At 45.7% G+C, this 16,021-nt stretch overlaps 1 long non-coding RNA gene and 1 pseudogene across 2 annotated transcripts in view; one reads left to right on the forward strand and one right to left on the reverse strand.

Annotated features, from left to right (window-relative positions):
- Positions 1 to 16,021, reverse strand: part of LOC309640278 — a 711,494-nt gene that overhangs the window by 72,647 nt on the left and 622,826 nt on the right. The gene's annotated exons all lie outside the window — the stretch shown is intronic.
- On the forward strand, positions 14,864 to 15,555 carry LOC309640312 (large ribosomal subunit protein uL16 pseudogene; annotated as a pseudogene). Its single transcript has one exon. The product of its transcript is annotated as a large ribosomal subunit protein uL16 pseudogene (transcript).

Genomic DNA, 16,021 nt, shown 5'->3' on the forward strand with positions numbered 1-16,021 from the left:
TTTCAATTTCATTACTTGTGATAGGTCTGTTTATATCTTCTAATTCTTCTTGGTTCAGTCTTGGAAAATTGTACCTTTCCAAGAATTTGTCCATTTCTTCATGGTTGTCCATTTTATTGGCATATAGTTATTTATAGTAGTCTCTTATAATCCTTTGTATTTCTGCAGTGTCAGTTGTGATTTCTCCTTTTTCATTTCTAATTTATTGATTTGCATCCTCTCCCTTTTTTTCTTGATAAGTCTGGCTAAGGGTTTATCAGTTTTGTTTATCTTCTCAAAGAACCAGCTTTTAGTTTTATTGATCTTTGCTATTGTTTTCTTCATTTCTATTTCATTTATTTCTGCTCTGATCTTTATGATTTCTTTCCTTCTACTGACTGGGTTTTCTTTGTTCTTCTTTCTCTAGTTGTTTTAAGTGTAGGGTTAGATTGTTTATTTGAGATTTTTTCTTGTTTCTTGAGGTCAGATTGAATTGCTGTAAGCTTCCCTCTTAGAATTGCTTTTGCTGTGTCGTATTGGTTTTGGGTCATAGTGTTTTTGTTGTCATTTGTTTCTATGTATTTTTTTATTCTTCTTTGATTTCTTCAGTGATCTCTTGGTTATTTAGTAGCGCACTGTTTAGCCTCCATGTATTTGTGTTTTTTACAGTTTTTTTTTCCTGTAATTGATTTCCAATCTCATAGTATTGTGGTCAGAAAAGATACTTGATACAATTTCAATTTTCTTAAATTTTCCAAGGCTTGATTTGTGACCCAAGATGTGATCTATCCTGGAGAATGTTCCATGTGCACTTGAGAAGAAAGTGTATTCTGCCAGTTTGGGGTGGAATGTTCTATAAATATCAATTAGATCTATCTGGTCTATTGTGTCTTTTAAAGCTTGTGTTTCCTTATTTATTTTCTGTTTGGATGATCTGTCCATTGGTGTAAGTGGGGTGTTAAAGTCCCCTACTATTATTGTGTTACTGTCGATTTCTCCTTTCATGATTGTTAGCATTTGCTTTATGTATTGAGGTGCTCCTATGTTGGGTGCATAAACATTTATAATTGTTATATCTTCTTCTTGGATTGATCCCTGGGTCATTATGTAGTGTCCCTCCTTATCTCTTGTAATAGTCTTTATTTTAAAGTCTATTTTATCTTATACGAGTATTGCTACTCCAGCTTTCTTTTAACTTCCATTTGCATGGAGTATCTTTTTCCATCCCCTCACTTTCAGTCTGTATATGCCCCTAGGTCTGAAGTGGGTCTCTTGTAGACAACATATATATGGGTCTTGTTTTTGTATCCATTCAGCCAGTCTGTGTCTTTTTGTTGGGGTATTTAATCCATTTACATTCAAGGTTATTATTGATATGTATGTTCCTATTACCATTTTCTTAATTGTTTTGGGTTTGTTTTTGTGTGTCTTTTTCTTCTCTTGTGTTTCCCACTTAGGGAATTTTCTTTAGCATTTGTTGTAAAGCTGGTTTGGTGGTGTTGAGTTCTCTTAGCTTTTGTTTGTCTGAAAAGCTTTTGATTTCTCCATTGAATCTCAGTGAGATCCTTGCTGGGTAGAGTAATCTTGGTTGTAGGTTTTTCTGTTTCATCACTTTAAGTATATCCTGCCACTGCCTTCTGGCCTGCAGAGTTTCCACTGAAAAATCAGCTGATAACCTTATGGGGATTCCTTTGTATGTTATTTTTTGTTTTTCCCTTGCTGCTTTTAATATTTTTTTCTTTGAATTTAATTTTTGTTAGTTTGATTAATATGTGTCTTGGTGTGTTTTTCCTAGGGTTTATCCTGTATGGGACTCTCTGTGCTTCCTGGACTTGGGTGACTATTTCCTTTCCCATGTTAGGGAAGTTTTCCACTATAATCTCTTCAAATATTTTCTCAGACCCTTTCTTTTTCTCTTCTTCTTCTGGGCCCCCTATAATTCGAATGTTGGTGCGTTTGGTGTTGTCCCAGAGGTCTCTGAGATTGTCTTCAATTCTTTTCATTCTTTTTTCTTTATTCTGCTCCTCAGCAGTTATTTCCACCATTTTTGTCTTCCAGCTCACTTATTCGTTCTTCTGCCTCCGTTATTCTGTTATTGATTCCTTCTAGTGTATTTTTCATTTCAGTTATTGTGTTGTTCATCTCTGTTTGCTTGTTCTTTAGTTCTTCTAGATCTTTGTTAAACATTTCTTGTATTTTCTCAATCCGTGCCTCCATTCTACTTCCGAGATTCTGGATCATCTTTACTATCATTACTCTGAATTCTTTTTTGGGTAGATTGCCTATTTCCTCTTCATTTATTTGGTCTTGTAGGTTTTTACCTTGCTCCTTCATCTGTGACATATTTTTTTGCCATCTCATTTTTTTTTTTTTTTTTATGAGTGAGATTGTGTTCCTGTTTTACTGGTTGTTTGGCCTGTGGCTTCCAACACTGGAGTTTGTAGGCTACTGGGTAGAGCTGGGTCTTGGTGCTGAGATGAGGAACTCTGTGAGACCTCATTCTGATGAATATTCCCTGGGGTCTGAGGTTCTCTGTTAGTCCAGTGGTTCGGACTCGGAGCTCCCACTGTAGGAGCTTCCGCCCAACCCCAGGCTTGCAAATCAAGATCCCACAAGCTGTGTGGGGTGGCAAAAAAAAAAAAAAAAAAAAACAATAACAAAGTAAAAAATAAAATTAGACTAGGAAACTAACAGATATATTAGAAAGAATGTAAAAATAAAAATATAGATGAATCAACAACCAGAAGGTACATCAGTACCACAATAGTAAAAAAAAGAGGAGGAGGGAAAGGAAAAAAAAGGGTGGGGGGGGAAGGCCTTGGCTGTGGAGAGCAGGGCCTAAGCAAGGGCGAGGTTTGGGCGGTTGGTGGGGCCAATACTCAGGACCCACAAGGCTGGAAAAGGCCCTGGGGGCTGTGGGGGGTGGGGCTTAGGCTCAAGGAACAGAAGGGGCCCAGGCGTGCCCCCCACCCCTGGTCTCAGAGGGCAGGGGACCTCATCTGGGAGCCCAGCTGGCTTCCTGGGCTCAAGTGGGCAGGGCAGACGGCCTCCATTCCTCTCCTGCTCCTCAGGTCTGGGGTCTGAGAGGGCCCCTCCGTCCTGCCTCTCCTGATCTCCCCGGCCTCCCTCCTATGCCCCCAGGACCAGCGGGTTGGGGGTGGGGGAAGGGGGGTGTCTTGGAGGGCAGGGGACTGGCCTGGGAGCTCAGCAGGCTCCCTGTGCCTGCGTGGGCCAGGCGATTGCCCTCCGCTCCTCTCCTACTCCTCCTGGATGGCCCCTCCCGCCTGCCTCTCCTGATCACCCCAGCCTCCCTCCTATGCCCCCAGGACCCACGTGGCCTGGATGGGGCTTTGGAGGTGAGGGCCCTGGCTTGGGAGCTCAGCAGGCTCCCTGGCCAGAATGGGCCAGGCGATCGCCCTTCACTCCTCTCCCACTCTTCCCGGAGAGTCCCTCCCACCTGCCTCTCCTGTTCTCCCTGGCCTCAGGGGTGCCAATCTTGTCTGGCCTCCACTTCTCCTCCTCCCTCGGTCCCCCTACGTCCTACTGGTTCACTCTGGGGTTCCTCCCATCTCCTTGGGGGTCAGAGTCCCCCACCAGCGGCTGGCAGGAGCCCTAGTTGTGGGGAGACGCTAACTCTGCGTCTTCCCACACCACCATCTTGACTCCTCCTAATTTATCCATCTTTTCCTTTATGATTTGTATTTTCTGGGTCTTGTTTAGAAAATACTTCCCCACCCAAGGTCATAAAATATTCTTCTATGTTGGAAAAACAAAAAGCAAAAAAATAAAAAACAGCTTCTATTCAACATTTTTCCTCCCAGTTTTCTGCAGGGAGATTCTAGCTGATTGTAGATCCTATTCCCTTTGAAATTGTGGCTGATTTGGTCCAGGAACACAGGATCCACAAAAGCCCTTCCTGCTTCCAGAACTTGGTACTTATCTCCACGGCAGAGCTACCCACAGTGCTCGGGAAAAGAGAAAACGTGACTTTACCCGTCTTTGACAAGAGTCAGAGGGAGAGACTTGTACGATGTGAGGTCCTGAGGACAAAGCCCCAGCAGGGCACTCCCACAGCAGACGCAGGGCCAGTTCCAGGAGGGCCAGGTTGACCAGTTCTATCCCATTGATGCCATCGGGAGGTGGAAGCTGCTGGCAGGAAGAAAGTACAAGGTCAGTCCCTTGTTCCAGAACATGTCAGTGGTCCTATGTTTTGCTCCCTATTCCTCAGTGATGGCACTTTTGCCAGGTGAGTGAGGCAAGTGGCTTGGAGCATCCTGCTAACTGATGGACTGCAGTCCTTCAGAAGTAGCTGCACAGACCCCATTTCCAAAAACTGGTCATCTCTTACTTCACTGGCTTCACATCTTGATTTAAGAACTGTGCATTCAATGCCAAAGGCATATTCCTAACACAGTCTTCCCGGAGCATGTGATTTATTCTGTTATTTTAAAAATCCAGTCCGTCTCATCATCTATTATTGTTGTCATCATATATATATATATATATATATATGTGTATATATATATATTATATATATATATATATATATATATATATATATATATATATTTAAACACAGTCCTTCAGTGAATTTAAAATGCTTTTATTTTATTCGCTTAATAAATATTCATTTTAAGGTGACAGCCAGATGGGCTTTAAGCAGAAAAAAATAGTTTATCCTTTGAGCAACTTTATTATTGGTGCATTTTCTTCTATGCTGTCATAAAGGCCAGTCTCTCACTGCACATTAATTTTATGATTTTATTTGTTCTTCACATGAACGCCAAACTCCAATTCACTTTTCTGTTTACTCACAGACCAAATCATTTTATTCTCCTTTGCAGGAAAGAAATATTATATTAGGCATGAATTTATTGCAGGCTGAAAATTTAGTTTCCTGGAAGAGCTCTTCCAGGAGGCAATATCTATTTAAAAAAAAAAAAAATCTATTTCAGCTTCATTGTAGGACAAGAGTATTAGTATTTTTAATCGTGGAATTTCCAGTAGAAACCTTGCTTTGATGTGTTCCGTCTCTGTTTATTGGGTGTATTAGGACTAACTGAGGTACCAAGTACCCCTAATCCTCACTCCCCAGGTCTCAATAATTCGTGTCTGTTTCCTGTCCTCATTCTGCTCCATCTTTTGCATAATGATGCCGGCAGTGAAGAGTGTAGAAGTGATTGGTCCATGGCACCACAGTTCAAGGAGATCTCAGGGTCAGGAGGTCCACCCCCAGTGCACAGCTACTTCCTATGCACCACAGACTCCAGAAGCATCTCTCTGAGTGCTCGCATGTGCATCTAAAAGGAAATTTCATCTCTTCCTCCTAATCTAATCTCACTGAATAGATTCTCCTTTCCTCTGTTCTCCTGTTTCAGATGCTTGCATCATAGGGGCTGCGATAATTTGTACTACAAAGAATAAATAATAATTATTATTAAAATGTGATGCTAGATTAATGCCATGGACGGATAAAACACACCATTGCATTTAACCAGCCTTTGAAATCTTGGGTTAAATTATTGGCATGGTCTGAGAGAGGGTCAAAGGACACACCTAAAACCTTAAAATCCACAAACCTGCCTTCCCGGACAGAGCTGTGCTGTCCCCCTCCTAGCAGTGTGGCAGCTGAGTGTGCCAGACCTCCGACCCTTCCCCCTCCCCCAGGCTGTAGCTGGGAGGGCCCTGAAAGACGGGGTGTCCAAGGCCCCCCGGAGTGGGGCCCCGCCCAGGGCTCAACCTGCTTAATCACACCTGCTGTGGGGGCTGCCGGCTCCCTCATCCAGAACTCTCTGGACCCAACCGGATGACTCTAGAGTTCTTTCCCGAGGTCCGGTCCTGACCTCTTCTGGGTGCAAACAGCCTCTCTAGAATACTCTGCTCCTCCGTTGCTTAGTTGCACAGAAGAAGAACTGTGTATTGGATGCAAAAACATATTCCCAGGCCACATATCACAGGGCACCCTTTATTCGAGGGCACCTGGGGAACAGCACCGACACTAGTAAACGTTTGGGTTTTAGGGATTTCAGATTTCCAGTGTGTATTTCTATACCTTCTGGAAAAACAAATATTTTGAGTTAAGTAAAACTAATACTTTAGTTTTGTTTTTGTTTGTTTTTTTGTTTTGTTTTTTTAAACATCTTTATTGGAGTATAATTGCTTTACAATGGTGTGTTAGTTTCTGCTGTATAACAAAGTGAATCAGTTATACATATACATATGTCCCCATATCTCCTCCCTCCTGCGTCTCCCTCCCTCCCACCCTCCCTATCCCACCCCTCTAGGTGGTCACAAAGCACCAAGCTGATCTCCCTGTGCTATGTGGCTGCTTCCCACTAGCTATCTATTTTACATTTGCTAGTGTTTATATGTCCATGCCACTCTCCCACTTTGTCCCAGCTTACCCTTCCCCCTCCCCGTATCCTCAAGTCCATTCTCTGTTCCTGCTGGATGGACCTAGAGTCTGTCATACAGAGTGAAGTAAGTCAGAAAGACACAAACAAATACCGTATGCTAACACATATATATGGAATCTAAATTAAAAAAATAATAATAAAAAACAAAATTAAAAAAAATGGTCATGAAGAACCTAGGGGCAAGACGGGAATACTTTAGTTTTTTTAAGCTTAAAACAATTTGCATAACACTCACTTCCCTGGTCTCATTTGATCTTCTGGGGTTTTATCTTGTTCCTTCGTCTGGAACGTGTTCCTCTGCCTCCTCATTTTGTCTGAGTTGCTATTTGTATTTTTATGTCTGTGGTGGGTTAGTTACGTGTCTCAACCTTGGAGAAGTGGCCTCTGTAGGAGGCGCCCTATACGTCCCCACCGTGCACTCCCCTCTCGTCACCCAAACTATACGTGCTAGGGGTTCCCTTTAAGAGGGCTGCATGGGCCCTCCTGTTGTGGCAGGCTGGCTACGTGGGTGGTCTGATGGGCTTGGTCAGTCCCTAGTCTTGTTGGTTGCCAGGCCCTGCCTTGTGTGGATGCGGCTGGCTGTGTTTAGACAGGCCTGGTCACAAGGTGACTGTTTGTGGGATCCTAGGTGCCCTGGGGCTAGTGCTGGCTGACTGGTGGGTGGAGTCAGGGTCCTGGAGCCTCTGGGGCTGTTGCCCACCCACTGACAGGTAAAGTTAGGTCCTGAGGTTAGTGCTGGATTACTGACAGGCAGAGCTGCTTCCTGGAGTCTGGCTGCAGGGCCAGGGATCCCAGAGCTCATTTCAGATTCTTGATTGGGGGTGGGCGGCAGTTCCTGACACAGTTGGGTACGGGGTATGGGGTGTCCAGAAGCTTGTGTTGGCCTGCTAGTGGGCAGGGCCAGGGCCCAGCTGGTCCCAGGGCAGGGTCTGGCCTGTGTTGCAGGATCATAGTTTTCTTGCTTCTGGTGTCTGCCCCCTCGTGAGTGAGGCTGGTCTAAAGGATTGTGTGGGCTTCCTGGTGGGAGGGTCTGGTGCCTGCCCACTGGTGGGTGGAGCTGGATCTTGGCCCTCTGGTGGGCTGGGCTGTGTCTAGGGAGGTGTCCACAGGAGGCAGTGGGCTCAGGAAGTCTTTAGGCAGCCTGATGGGTATGTCTGTGTCCCCACCCAGTTAGTTGTTTGGCCTGAGGCGTCCCAGCACTGACACCTGCAGGCTGTTGCCTGGGGCCAGGTCTTGAAGCTAATGGGCCAAGATGTCAGCCATCAGGAGTGTTCACATGGCTGAACATTCCCCCATATGTCTGCCCCCAGTGTCTATGTCCCCAGGGTGAGCCACAGCCACCCCGTCCTCTCTAGGAGACTCTCCAAGACCTGCAGGTAGGTCTGGCCCAGGCTCCTATGAAATGACTGCTTTTGCCCTGGGTCTCGGTGTGTGAGATTTTGTGTGCACCCTTTAAGAGTGAAGTCTCTATATCCCCCAGTCCTGTGGGGCTCCTGCAGTTAAGCCCTGCTGGCCTTCAAAGTCAAGTGCTCTGGGGGCTCATCTTCTCAGTGCCAGACCCCTGAGCTGGGAAACCTGATGCAGGGTTGGAATTCTCACTCCTGTGGAGGAACCTCTACGATATCATTATTCTCCAGTTTATGGGTTGCCCACCTGGGGGTATGGGATTTTATTATATTACGAGTCCACCCCTTCTACCTTGTTGTGGTTCCTTCTTTATGCCTTTAGTTGTAGAAGATCTTTTCTGGTAGGTTCCAGTGTTTTTCATCGATGGTTGTTCTGCAGATAGTTGTGATTTTGGTGTGCTTGCAAGAGGAGGTGAACTCAGGGTCTTTCTACTCCACCATCTTGGCCACTCTCCTCCTGATCTTTACAACTACTAGTGAGACAGGCCAAAAAGTAATCATCCTCATTTTATAGATGAGAGCAAAGTCTTAACTAATTAAATGACTTTCCTGAGCTTCACACCTAGGAAGCAGCAGATCTGAACTTTCCTCACTTTCCCAGTGGTATTTATTTCCCAATGTATCTTTCCAATCTAGTGTTTTATGTTGTTCCCCACTCCCCACCCACCCAGTGGCTCAACCATCTCCCAAAAATCATGGATCCAGTCTGCAACAATAGGGCAAATCTGTTTCCCTGTTTCTCACATTTTTCTCCAGTGAATTTTATGTCTAAGTTGATATTCTTTGAGTTCTGTTAAGGAAAGTCTCACTTCTCAACTTCTTACCTTCACTAGGAGTCTAAGTGATCTTGCCAAGAGACTCCTAAAAATCACGGGCGATGAGCACTCTTGATCTGGATATAACAATTGCACCCAAAGTCATTTGTAGTATGTGACCATATAAATATATAGGAATCCCTTTAAAAAGAAGGGACTTCAACTTCAGTTTTCAGGAATCAGTCAATTTAGTCTCATTCCCAACACTTTACTTTCAGGTAAGTCCCCCTCAGTCACGTTGAGGCAGGAACTGTAGCAGCTGACCTTGGTATCGTTCTGTCCTTGGACACTCAGGGAGACTCAGGGGTCTGGGTCAGTCTGTATTCTCCAGATGCAAGCCCAGCTAAGAGAGAATTATTGCCTCCATTGTCCATAAAAATGATACATACAGTTAAACTCCCTTCTAATAATTCTGAAATTTTAATTTGTTAATGGAAACCTAAAAGGAAAAAGTGAGAGATGATGGGCCCGCTGCTCATTGTGCTACGTGTGTTTGTTCCCTTTATCACTTGCTTAAAGCCATTTTCCTTTTAGAATTCTTGAGGTTTAAATGACCATGTTGAGGTACTCCTAAAACTGTAGCCTTAGCAATGTGTTGTAATTTTCATCTTCATGGAGAATTGAAGCAAGAGAAATCATTAGTGCCACATTCACACTCTGATTAGCACTTATTCACTCTTCCACACGGCATAACAGAAAGAACATTTAAATGAGTGTTAAGACCTGAGTTTTTAATCATATGTCTGCCCCTTCGTATCTCAGCCTCAAGCAAATCACCTAATCATCTCTGCAGGAGATGCATCTCTTCCATTTGTCCCCAGCCGCACTCCACTCTTTCTCCACGAGTTTCTGTGTCTCAGGGGCTGATCTGGGAGCCAGCATCAACCAGCCTCCCTTGTTGTCTGGCTTTGGATTAGGTTCAGCGAAGAAAGGGAGGTCACCACAGGTCAGAGGGCCAAGGGGAGGAAGGACAGGGTATGTATTCCCCACCAAATTGCTGTGTTTGACTGGGTCCCCCTACCCAGAGCTCCTATCAGGCAGCACTCATCCAAAGCTACCTGTTCTGGGTTCTGCTAACTGCCTCCCTCTGCATCTTCAGACGGACAGAGGGCAGCAAATTTTCCTTGGGAAAATTTCATGAGATGCCAAAATTAGATAACCTAGCAATAGAACTATTCAAGCCCTCCTTTGGACCGAAAGGTAAACAGGAAGCATTGGAAATGGCACTCTGTAAAGGACATATCGGTTCCAGAGTGCACATTCTAGAAAGAATGAGTGTTCTTAGTTGAACATTGGTAATGCCTTACATTGCAAACAACTCTCGCATAGCGATCCCCACAGCAGTGACGAGCCCAGATCCTTCCATGGCCAGAGACCCTCTGCATGGAAGTGAAGATCAGAGCTGGAAATGTCATCACCGAACACTGCCTCAGAGCCAAAGACGCAGCTTCCTCAGAAGACACGTCGGACATCCCTGTTGAGAAGATAAGCGTGATTGGAGGTGGAAAAGCGCTCGCGCACGGGAGGTGTTGGGGACGTGCCCAGCCCGGCTCTCCTGAGCACAGTGACAACTGAAGCCGAACCCCTGACCTTTAGTAATTGCATGATTGCTCCCCATCCACCGCCAGGCCCTCCAAAGCCCAAAAGTTCATCTTAAAGTGGAAATGTGACCATTAGCCATGCCTCATCAGCAAGGAACAACATGCAAACATTCAGGACGCGGGTATCTTGGGTGGCTGGCAATGGAAGCAGCCCATGGCCGTGAGAGCCTGACCTTGGACACACACCTAGTGAGTGGAATGCTTTGCTGGCTCCTTTGCCTCAATCACCAGATTCACCAGGGCTGCTGAACAGCTTGGTTGAAATCAGAGGTGTTTAAAATTACTCACCATTTTCTTCACTCTTGTATTTTTACCAAAGGTTGCCATGATGTGATGGATTTTTGTCTTTTCCTTGATAGGCTTGTAGAGCAGTGCTGCGATAACGTGTTTGACATGGCCGCAGTACAGGGCAGACTCCTAAACAGAATTTCTAGGGCTCTTCATGAGCCGGCCTCCAGCCCGTGACTTCATCTCTCATCCCCAGCACGTTGCTCCAGGCTTCAGGCTCCGGCAGAGAAAGCTATTTCTGGGGCCTCCCGTCAGGCCTTTGAGTCGTAGGACACGTGCTCTCCGTCTCCCTCCCCAGGGTAACTTGTGTCTTTCTTCAGAGATCAGCAGAGGCATCACTTCCTGCAGAAGCCTTCCCTGAACACCTCCCTTCTACCTGCTGCAGAATCATCACAGACTGAGGGTTAAGGACAGAGGCTGTAAACTGGCCACCTAACCCCTCTGCGGCATCACTATCTTCCCTGTAAAATGTGGATGATATTAATTCCTATCTAATGAATGTTGCAAGAGTTTAATGAGATTATTAAACCCTTAGAACACTGCCTGCAGTGTAAGCAGAGACTTGATAAATGCACACAGGCAATATCCCAGCTGCACGAGCAACTTTCTCCTTTGCTCTGTTTCCAGGGAGAGGAGGCTGGAATAGTTACTCAAGCCTCTTGTGTTGGGCTCTTGGGGCCCATGTCTTTGCCCACAATGTGCTCCCAGGTGAAATGTCTCTTTTCCCAACCCCAACCACCCCCCAGAGCCCTGTCCCACACAGTCCTGCCTCCCCCGTGACCATGCTGGCCTTCACTTGTGATCCCTCTGTTGGGAGCTCCTACAGCAGTATCTGTCTACTAATGACAACAGTCATCTCCCATCACTGAGCACCAACAGTGCACCCAACACTATAACGTATGATTGATGTTTGATGTCAACTTCATCCTCTCAGAGGCTCATAAAGGCTGAGCTGTGATGATCTCCTCTTCAGGTGAGGAAATCAGGCTTGGGGAAGTTCTCAAGATCCACCCTCACTCCATGGCATCCCCTGCTACCCATCCTGCCTACCTCACTGATTATAATTGTGGGTTTACTCTCCTCCCGTCCCCAGTAGAATGAAACTGCCATGGTATCAGAGAAGGACCATCTTATTCACTGAAGTGTCCTGGGGAAATGGAATATAGAGCCGAGAGATTCAGGAGCTGGGCAGACGTGATGGGCAGGAGGAAGGCAGGGTGGCCGAGAAAGAGGGCGGGGAAGGCAGACTCGGGAGGGCCAGGATCTGGGAGCTAGAGTTGCCTTTCCCTAAGCTTCTGTGGTCTGTAACTTTGGGGAAGGGTTGAGAGAAGAAATCCCAATTTTCTGGTCCAGGAAGAGGTCTAAGATCGGAGCCAGACCCTGAGAGGGATTTGAGGGCAAGTTGCTAATTTGGAAGGTCACCCCAGGGGGGTAGGTGAAGTGAGGCCAGGAAGGGAAAGAAGCTAGTAGAAGAAGCTCCAAGGAGCAGATGACTCTGTGGGCACCTTCTCACTGGGGTCCCCTGCGTGGCCAGTTAGACTTGGGATCAGCAGAATCCTAGCCCACTAAGTGTTTACATGGCCCACAAGCTGAGAATAGTCTTTACATTTTTAAATGGTTGAAAGATAATCGAAAGAAGAAAAATGGTTTATGACACATGGAAGTTATTGAAATTCACATATCAGTGGCCACAAATAGTTTTCTCTGCAGACAGCCACGCCCATTTGCTTACATACTTTCCATGGCTGTTTGTCCTCCACACCAGCAGGGGGCAGTGGTTACAATAGAAGCCATATGGCCCTCAGACTAAAATACTTACCACCTGAATTCACAAGAAAGCTTGCTGACCCTGGTGGAGACCTCGCTGCAGCATCGTCCCACCCACAGGGCAAGGGACTCCCCACTGGCGTTGCCTGAGGGCTGTTGCCCAGGTTTGTAACTCCGAGCAGGCCCAGCCTGCCCCTTGGCCATCATCCTCCTGCAGCCTGAGAAGGCTTCCGGCAGAGTCACAGGTGCTTAGCGTAGGAAGCTGTTTGCATATCTGGAAAACGGTGAGTGCCACGGGGGTTTGGGTGGGGTGGGGAACTTCAGCTCCAGGGGCATCTTCTCCAAATGGGAATGGACTCCTCCAGGCTCGTTTGTTGGGCGTCAAGTGTGGGGTGGGGGTGACATGGGGAGGAGTCAACCTCCTAAGACAGTTGGTGGATAAAGGAAAGATTTGTTATAAAGTATCTAGAGTTTCTCTAGAAAGGGAAGAGTGGACCAGTCCGCTATTGAGGTGAGCGTGTGCTTGTATCACCGTCTGTTGGTGAACAAGGTGAGGCTGTGAGCCCGCACAGGAGCAGAGTCTTAGCAGCAAGCTTGGTGCAAGCAAGAAAGTGTGGGGAAGGCAGGCTCCAGGAGAGCCAGGGTCTGGAACTGCCCTGAGAGTTGCCTTGCCTTAAAATTCTGTGCTCTGTAACCTCAGGGGAAGGAGGAACAGAAGAGAATAGAATTTACCAGTCTGGGAAGAGGTCTAGAAACAAGTATCCAAATTGATGCCTGAAGCTATGAAGAGCAGTTGGTATTCTCCTATTCACTCGGTCTTTGAAGGTCAATGAGAACATCTTCATTCTTGGAAAGAGATGAGGGAGGGTCCCCCAGGGGGATTAAAATGACCAGTTATTAAGCAAGGGCACTGGGGCCAGAGCCTGCACCTCTGGTTTCTTGCCCTGTGCGTGTCACTCTGTATGTATCTCCTCTCCGTCATCCAACTCCATGGAGTGTGTCTCAGATGACATGGGGACATCAGTTACTTTCTAGGTTTTGGGGGCTGGGGGAGTTGGGACAGAATTCCAGTCAATCAGAAAAAGAGAAACAATCTAATAGAACAACAGCAAAAAATGAACAAAGGAGAGAAAAAGGGAAATCAGATAAGATGAAATAGAAATGGCCAATAAATACATTAAATTAAATTGTATGCTCACCTTAATTAGGAATAGCTTTGTCCCTAGATTTCTATAATTGGGGAGGTCATGGACCAGTGCCTGGGTTCATTGTTTTCATCAAGGAGAGGATTTCTAGGGTTCTTGAGAGAGCAGGAAACACCTACTTCTCTTTCTCTGGAAAGAAAAGGTGGAGATGGGGGGGAGGATTTTGATGGATAGTATGCTCTGAACTGCCCTTTCTTAAAACAGATTTTTTTTTTTCGTTTCAAAGAGGTTCCTGACTTGTTTTTCTACTTAGGGAAAGTGGTGGTGAATGTCCACAGTGGATTAGGGACATGGTGCCATGAACCAGATATGTGATAACACTGATAATAACGCAGTCAATATTTTATCAAAACAATATGTGCCTTAAAATTCTGATAAGTGGTAGAGAAGCAGCTGAAGAGATGTGCCCTCTTTAGAATCCTGAGAGAGGTCCCTGGGGCCATTCCCTTTTCTGTGCAGGTACAAGTCCTTTGGAGCTTTAAAGCCAAGGTTCCTTGAGAAAGAGCAAAGTGGATTGGGTACCTCTTCTCTAAAGAAGATCTCAAGCAGGGTCTGAGTGCCCTGTGGTCCCTTTGGAAGTGTGTAAAATTTCTGACCCCTCCAAGACCTCCACTCCCTCTGATTCAGAGATCATGAATAGAAGTCTTCAGTGAGGTCGCTTATGAGATTAAGACTAATACAGCTCTTCTCTGCCTAATTTTGTTCTGACACTGGAACCTTGTATAAACCCATGACCTTGGCACAGCAAATTCAGGCCCACTGGATGGGTCTTTCTGTGTTTGGGCGTGCCCTGGCAGCCCTCCTAGACTCTTAACAGGTAATGTGGAAGCCCTTCCACTCTTGACTAGATGCCTCAGGTTTCCAAGGAGCCAGAGCATGCCCATGATTGTCAGAAAGCTCTGTAGCTTGTTGCTGGATTGATGACAAGAGCCTTGTGTAGATGACATGGAAGAATCAGATGCAGTTGTGATTTGCAAGATGATGCCATGAGTTAAGAGCTGCTTTCTGTGTCCCCATTACTTAGACTAGGGGACGTGACTCTTTTCAGTCAATCACATCTGAATTTTTGAGCTTTATAGAACAAAAAGCTTAGAAGCTGCATCTGCTTTTTTTAAGATTAACAATTTTTAGAATATAAAAGTAAAACATATTTAAAACTTCTGTTGTAACAAAATAAATCCTAAAACAAAATTGAAAGACAAATGACAAGTTGAGGGAAATATTTGCAACAGTTATGACAGACACATATTAATACTGAGAATATGTAAAGAATGCCTTCTAGTCAATCAGAAAAAGACAAACAATCTCCTAGAAAAAAATGAATGAAGGAACAAAAAAGGAAAATCAGAGAGGGTGAAATAGAAATGGCCAATAAATGTATTAAATAATGCTCACGTCTTTCCGTTCGGCGCGCCACTGAAGATCTTGGTGTCGCCATGGGCCGCCGCCCCGCCCGTTGATGCTAAAATCCGCATCTTTGACCTGGGGCGGAAGAAGGCAAAAGTGGATGAGTTCCCACTCTGTGGCCACATGGTGTCGGATGAGTACGAGCAGCTGTCCTCTGAAGCCCTGGAGGCTGCTCGTATTTGTGCCAACAAGTACATGGTGAAAAGCTGTGGCAAAGATGGTTTTCACATCCGAGTGCGGCTCCACCCCTTCCACGTCATCCGCATCAACAAGATGTTGTCCTGTGCTGGAGCTGATAGGCTCCAGACAGGTATGCGTGGTGCCTTTGGAAAGCCCCAGGGCACAGTGGCCAGGGTCCACATTGGCCAGGTCATAATGTCCATCCGCACCAAGCTGCAGAACAAGGAGCATGTGATTGAGGCCCTCCGCAGGGCCAAGTTCAAGTTCCCTGGCCGCCAGAAGATCCACATCTCCAAGAAGTGGGGATTTATTAAGTTTAATGCAGATGAATTTGAAAACATGGTGGCAGAAAAGCGGCTCATCCCAGATGGCTGTGGGGTCAAGTACATCCCTAATCGTGGCCCTCTGGACAAATGGCGGGCCCTGCACTCGTGAGAGCCTTGGCGCTGCCCCCTGCCTACCCATGCCCACCAATAAACTCTACTTTCTTGTCCCAAAAAAAATAAATAAATAAAATAATGCTCACCTTCACTAGGAATATGGAAATGAAACTGTACGAGATACCATTTTCCCCCACCGTAATGAAAAAAAATTTAAGTTTTCTAAAATTAATAGTTGGTGAAAGGTGTGGGGAAAGGATATTCCCATGATTGCTGGTGGGAACATAAATGAGAATATTGGAGGATAATTTGACAGAACTACCCTTAAAACGAGCCTGCCCTCATGGCCCAACCATTCTACTCTTGGAATTTACCCTAAAGAAACACTTATTATGCAGAGGTTACCAGTTTCCCCCATATGTGTTCCCTACTGCTTATGTAGTAACAGAATCTCTAGCTGCCCGTGTAAGACTACATTTCCCAGCTGCTCATGAAGCTAAGTGTTGACCATGTGACCAAGGTCCAGCCAGTAGGATGTGAGAAGAGACTGCAGTTTTTAGGACATGCTCTCCAAGGG

Source organism: Balaenoptera physalus (genome assembly GCF_965194825.1).
Source record: "Balaenoptera physalus genome assembly, chromosome: 12".
NCBI classification, from domain to species: Eukaryota; Metazoa; Chordata; class Mammalia; order Artiodactyla; family Balaenopteridae; genus Balaenoptera; species Balaenoptera physalus.